Source organism: Hydractinia symbiolongicarpus, chromosome 10 (genome assembly GCF_029227915.1).
Source record: "Hydractinia symbiolongicarpus strain clone_291-10 chromosome 10, HSymV2.1, whole genome shotgun sequence".
Taxonomy (NCBI): domain Eukaryota; kingdom Metazoa; phylum Cnidaria; class Hydrozoa; order Anthoathecata; family Hydractiniidae; genus Hydractinia; species Hydractinia symbiolongicarpus.
In genome coordinates, this window is record NC_079884.1 from 26,070,174 (window position 1) to 26,077,896 (window position 7,723).

Below are 7,723 nucleotides of genomic sequence, written 5' to 3' on the forward strand. Positions count from 1 at the left end.
AATATATGTCAGAACCTGCTCCGGGAAAGGTTCTAGATTATTTGTAGTGAGTGGGTTGAAACAATTATAAGAAGAAGACACTACGCAAGGAGATCCTATCAAAATACCAATCATGCAAAGTAACGTCGTTCTAGATGGAAATCATTCCACTGATTGCTGTCAATGTTGGTAACAGTGTGCGGATAAAACATGCTGCCCTTGCTGACGAGTGTCCATACATAGTGGTTGGATGTTTTTGAAGCAGGTCCAAAATGGAACAATGTTTGTAGGTAGATAAAAACAAATTTGAATAATCGTTTGCGTGAATTGAAACGAGAAAATGTTTTTAGGTTAACGACTTCTGTACTTTGTATCGTGGTGTGGAAATCTGTTTTTTATTTGTTTACGTTTTGATGGTACCATTTTTAATAATGACTTCCCAAACCGGTCAGTATGGCTCCATATAGAGCCCTGTTTTGATGAGCTATAAGCCAATCGAATCATAAGATTTTTTATAATATGCTTAATATTTTTTATAATATTAAGCATATTAGACTAGCTATATAAATAGTATAAAGTGTGGTCTAGTGAATGTGATAGTTGTACAAAGTAGTGTGGTCTATACAAAGTGTAGTAAAAGAATGATGTAATGAGTTATTGTTATAAAAATATGTAGACATACAAAACATACTTGATTTGGTAAAACTGTCGACTGTTTTCTTTATAGAAGTAAATTTAAGTTAAAACATTCACGCGGGAGTAAAAAATAGTTCACGGGGCAGTTATAAAGTTTTCGCTTTAGTTTAGAGAGGTTGCAGTATCAGAGTTTCTTAAAAATTTGTTTGAAGAAATATTGTTCATCTTATAGAGATGGCTAATTTAGGAGACGTTCGCCTTAAAAAATGTTGGCATACGAAGTTATATCGTAGAAGCAAAACTATACGAATCCGCATTTTGTATAGAGGTTATGTTCAAAGCGAAGAAGACCATACCAATTTGTTTTTGACCTTCTGTCTTATTTTACAAGGTCTAGATTTTGGGAAATTACTGTCATATTTTCAATATTTATAATATGATATAATTCATAATATTTCATATATATAAAATTAAATATATTTCAAGAAAATCAGGATATTAAAGATCAAAACAGATACTTGTTGCACTTAGCTTGTTTACTATTAATTAAGACGAACTGTGAGTTTTCGTTTTGATTGCATATATCGGCTAGGCACGACGTCCTCCGCCTTAACATTCAAGGATGTCTTAAGGACATATCAGATGGATGTCCATTAGTTGACTTTTTGAGACCTCTAAAGGACGTCATAACTCGCCGTCTGTACACAGTCTTACTTTCGGCAAGCATTCAAATTGGACGTTTTGATTTTGTCGTCCTAATACGTGTTTTTTTTCATTGAACAAAGAGACATTGTCTAAAAGTCTCCGACTAAACCATATCTAATTAAATGCTGGTTAGTTTATTGCGAAATGCACCAATGGAAAATCCGCCTTGGCTGGCTCAAAGACAAAATGAGGATAACAATTATCTTGACTAAAAAAAGTAATTTATATGTTTTGCATGTCATAAAAATAAGCAGTTGACTTTTATTTTTGTAATTTCTAAAAAATGTAGAGAGGTGTTTAGGAAAATCCCTTAAAGTTTATGGCGCCCTTTCAATATTTGCGACATAATTATACTTTAAGACCGATTACAGCACTTCTTCGATTATTCATTATTTGAACAATGAGAATATTAATTCTGATACCGGAAAACCCGAAAAAAGTACTGGTTAATCGGAATCTTGTAAAGGAACAGACTCTGATGATGATGTCGCAAATTTTATTTATTGAAAAAAAATGAAACAAGATCACGCTTAAAATATAACGTTCTTAATCACACAACAGGCGAGACTAGGCGAAACCAAGGGAGACGAGGCGAGATTATTTTAAAAGCAAACCAAATCGACATGTTAGAAGCTGTAGCCTATAGCGCGCCTCTCTCACCAAAAGTTCTTTGCTCCTAATGGTGTCCTTTCGTACAGTACTTCACGCTTCACAATTTTATCCAGTGATGTGCTTCACATTATCTCTCCTTGTCTGTATGTTTCAGCTTTCCATACTTCGATTTTCACTTATTTTATGTAACTTTAACCTTTTGTGGGCCTTTATCAATTTTGTTGGCGACGTACGAATCTCAAGGTTTTAAGTTCCGCTTATTGCGGATAAAGTCATTTGTTACTAAGCGAGGTGATGTATTTAGTTGTTTCAGCATTTGTCGCCTGGTCAATAATAAAATGGTCTGAAAACCATTTCTTAACAAACGACACTAAAACATGCATTTTTTTGTCACTGACTATAACCATGTTTTTCATCACTGACTATAACCATGTTTTCGTCACTGACTATAACCATGTTTTTTCGTCGCTGATTATAAACAAGTTTTTTCGTCACTGACTATAAACATGTTTTCGTCACAGACTATAACCACACGTCATATTTATATAAATATTAAACTAGTAAGTGTCACAATTTCCAATTTTTAGAAGAAGAGAAACAGTGATGCATGTTCATGGAATATATTTGGTAGGATAGCTCTATCTTGTAATCTTAACATGGTATCCTCGTCCAAAGGTGTATGCGTATAAACATCTACTATTTTGTTATCACTTTCTGTTTGAATCAAACATCAGGTAAGCATCGCCATTTGTGGTTATGTCAAAATCTAAGTATGATGAACTACCAAGTATGTATATTGATGTATATTCTTTATCCCCTTTAGTTACTAACGCTTCATTACCAAACTATTAAGTGCAGAAAATTTAAAAAATAAATAAAAATGAATACTTTTGACCTTCGTTTAATTTTAAAAATAGTAAATTTACTTAAAACAATTTTTTGTCTGTAGGATACCTTTTTTTTCAAGGTGATAATAATTCAGAGTAATATGAAGCTGAAACTACAGTAGTTTGCATTGTATGTCCATTATTTGATCAAGGAAAGAATTGTGCAATTGATCGCAATACGCATTTACTGAAAATTTGCAATTGATGTTATTCATCTGTCAATACTCTCAGTATTGACAGATGAATAAATAATAGTAGTTTTGATGTTCTCAAAAATAATTACTTTGTGAAAAGTGCGAGACGTTACGTGCTTAGGTAACTAGGTACTAGACCTATTTGACCCGCCAATGACGTGTTGACGGTGTAGTAGCCATGCTGTGTGAGACTGACGTAAGCACAACAACATTAGTGGTCTACTCGTGGAATTGTTCGTCAACAGTAATATCCCTAGTTTATAAAATAAAATGTATGCGAAGGAAGTTATCAGCAATATCCGGACTTAGCTGGGGTACTTACTTTACACTGAATTTGCATTTCTGAAATCTACTTAGAATGATCCCCTTGTGGCGAGATGTCCATGGAAAGACTCACCAATAGCGGCATTAATGAACAACCTACAAAAAAATTTTTTAATGCCACTTATGCGGGGACTCTCCCAAAAGATGTTGTTTTGATTAGAGTTATATGCACTTTATGTACCGGTAGGTACATTGGCGGTGCTGGATTATATTTAAACATATAAAAATGGTTTCAACAAGGGGCATTTCATATGTCTCTATGCATTTATATATTTTACAAAAAAAATACCCACTCTCTGGTTTGTGGCATGTTATTGCCCAATTTTGAGACTGCAACTTGAATACATCCTAAATAAACACATCCTAGATAAATAAATTTTCGCGGCCATAGACAATGGTATCATTAAGGGAAAATGTTACATTTTATAAAAATTTCCGTGCTGGACATGACTTTTTAAACGTATGAGTATCTAGTATGTCTAGAACAATGTCAACATTTGTTTAATAAATGTACAATAACCACAATGAATAAACTATGTATGTATGCCTTGATTTACTTGAGATATGTTCTACCAATAATCGAATAAAATCCAGAGTGCTTATTTGAAATTAACGATTTTAGAGCAGTTATTGACTGTAGTGTTCTTTATAAGCTCTTATAAATTTTATATAAAAATTTTTGCTGAATAAAAGGGTTTTTTTTATTATGACTTTCAAATATTGTAAATCTATGATCATATTACGAGAGTCGTGATATGTGTTAGGTACGTGTAATTTTTTTGCTTTGTGGCGTTCAACCTATAATTATAGGATGTGCGTTGCTTTCATTAAAAATCTTATAATCAGATGTGACCCTACTTACTTACTAATTAGGGCCTCGTGCAATTGAGCTCTGGCGTCATTTTGATACGTCGTTAAAGTCAATTACTTTAATGAATTTGAATTTAGGTCTCGAGTTATTTGTTTAAAAATAAAATAATTTTTTTGTTCTTGTTATTCGATACACAAAAAGTATAAATGGAATAAAAATTTTACAGGGATATATTATTAGGAACATGTAATTAAAGGGAAGTTTTACACAATGTGTACCGGTACGCTTAACAATCAACGTAAGTCGGCTTCAATTAATGTCACCCTCCAACCTCTTCAACCGTGTGTTAAAAGAAGCTCTCTTAAAGATGCCAAACAATGCTGCAATCACAAAATGCTAGAAACAGGCATCTATTACTACCTCTGTCAATCTCGTCACTTTCAGTGTGACATCATTCTGAACGCCTCATTTTTGTGTAACCGCAGCAAATGCTTTGGTTCAAAGATCAGGCGTCAGATTTAAATGTATGTTGATTTAGGTGGCGCGTGTAGTAAATTATTTCTTGACATCATTTAGAACGCAATTCAGAACCTCTGTTCTTAATTTAAAAGATGTTTTTCAAATTTTGTATTTCAAGGAAGTTTAGTTTACTGTTTCATTTTCGAATTTAGGGTGACTAAATTCTGTATGTACTTAATTAAACCTCAGAAAGTTTTGGGATAATAGCTTTATGGTCAGAACTTTCATTTGAGACTTTTCAGGTCACGCCTTGATTTAGGTAGAGGTCCGCGGTCTTTTTAACTAGGCATCACTTTTGTTAAACATGTGATTTAGTGTTCTTTTTATTGGAATTTATGACGAAAAATCTTTTGGGGAAAAATTTTTACTTGGCAGGGGTATCGTAATTTTGAGACATGTGTTCGAATATAAAAAATAGCTGACATCCATGTAAGAGTGTTGTATTGTTTTTTATTGGTTAAATTTTGACTACCAGTTTGTTGTCAAGGTGTTGTCAGGGATAGATACGGGTGTTAGGAATAAAACTTTGGGATTTTCGATCCATGGGGATGATGTCCTTTTTGATTCTAGTAAGACGAACTTTTTTCTTTTTTCTTTACAACGGTTATTTTTTTATGCGGTATTGTACAAATGCACCGAGTCAAGTTTCTTGAAAGTGGCAAGTATTGTTTAGAAGCCTTCAACGGTTATACATACGATCTATACATACGACATTTTTCTTTCTTTCTATGAAACATACTAGAAATTATAGGTAGTATTCATTTGTTATACATAAGCCCAAATTCTGACAAAAAGTTTATCTTTCATAGATTGCATAGCCACTTGCAATGCACAAGCTCTCGGAATATAATGGTTCATTTAACCAAGGTAAAAAATTGGATTTGCCATTGATGCAGTTTAAATTATGACAGATCTGATAAATGCTTTATTTAATAATTGATGGAGGTGTGGCTAAAATTTTAATTGGCACTGTTAGAATGTAATTGAGGTTGAAGTTAAATTTCTGGAAAGGCTAATGTTGTCACTATATATGTCTAAATTTTTAAATAATAGACAATAAAGAAAAAAAGGAGGAGACATTACTGTTAATAACAAACCATAAAAATTATTTCTTGTGCATCAATAGCACTTTACTATTTAGGAATCAGTAGCGAAACACCTCTGTGCGCAACATCCATTAAATTGTAATTCCTATTAAATATATTTTTAGGACAAGATACTTATTACTATTATACAATGGTTAATTTATCGTTTTATATACAACCAAAACACTGGTCAGAACATATAGCCCTAGTTAGCTCAATAACTCTCTAAGTTCTAATAGCTTTTTACATAAAAATTTATTATAACTAGTATTTATTACTACTAACAACCTGTAAAATTAAGCAGAATTATGGTTAGTTCAAGAAAAATAAAAGAAATAGAACATGAAAATATCAAGGTAAAACTAAAATGATATAACCAAGTAAAAACTCCTTAGCTGACCATAACCAAATTTTTATTATACATTTAATACAGAACGTAATACTTCGCATTTCTGCAGTTTTTTTAGTCATTCTGACGCACGGCCTAGTGGCCAACCTTAATTAATAAGAGCATATAAGCGCTTTGTGTCTGTAACAAGGTTCCAGAACATTTTGAACGCATAAAGAAAGTAATTCAATGGCGAGAAGCTTTTTTTTGGAGTCCTTTCTAATTCTTGATCTATTAACTTCAACCTTTTTAATGTGGTTTTGACTTGTTGATTCTTTGGCACCGAAAAAAAAATATTAAGTAAAACATCGGGAATGATGCTACTCTTCAACTGCGTTGCATCTTAATTGGGAGATACGCATAACATTGCTCTAACTTGCTTTGACGATCCCTTACAATAACATTCAATAATATTCTAAGCCTCTTTGTTAAACTAATACCATTCCATAATGCATATTAAAAAGTAGGACGTGCAGAGTGAATTATAAAAGATATATTGATAGTGTTTTACTAAACGCAACCTTATATCCTGTCCCAAGAATAAATGTTCAAATTGTTATTGTAGCTAAATATGGTGGTGCTGAAAGACGTGTGTGTTGACTTGCCGACAAAGAATGTTGTGTTATACTTAACCAATTATACATCATGATGAATAGTGCAATTGATGAGGAAAATAGATTTTATGGTTGTTTAATGGTTACATAAAACTTCTTGCACTTTTTCTCTGACTGCGAATTATATATCGTTTTGTAAAACGTACACGCAACAACTTATTCTAGTCCTAAACATGGCTTTAACCTGCAAGGAATCAAAATAAATTTAGAAAGGAACAATCGATTTTTCATGGATCGAAATATGGAGAAGTTTAAGGGAAAGATTCAATTAAATAAAAACTTCGCGTCCGTCTTTACTGTAATTTCAAACAAGTTATCCACGTCTCTATCAAACATTTTTTCGCGTTTAAACATTTTTATAGTGTCCTGGAAATTTACTGACAATCAGTTTATTATATCATTTGTAATGGTTATTGTAAAGAATATTATTAAAAAATTATTTCTGGTTCATATTATACACACCATTCTACGCTTAATTCTTATCTAGGGAATCTAAGAAAAAATAGAAGAGAAGATGAAATCCATATTTGAATGAATATTATCTGCTAAGAAATACTTGGTACGTAAGTCGATACAATCTAGTAAAAGTCATATGTGTAAACAATGGAAGGCGAGTATATAGGCTATTGGCAATTTCCCTATCGCGAATCTAGCTATGAACCGGACATAAGTTAGTGACAAGAGGGTGCGCTTCGAACTTTTTAAGGCAGAATTTTAGGTTGTTTATTAACATTGAAAATCTTACACGTAACGAATTTTCTAGTTTCCAGATTTTTCGCATCTTTCTACACTGTGAAGCGGATTGCTCCACTAGAAATTAAAAAAAGGTTGCGAAGCATTACGCAAGTTGCAAGCAAAATCGAAACTAGCCAATAGTTGACCCTAGTGCTTTTGTTTCTCTTTGATATAATACGACGAGGTGCTTACATCTTACTGCAGCTGATATCTGGGAAATACACCAAAACTGAA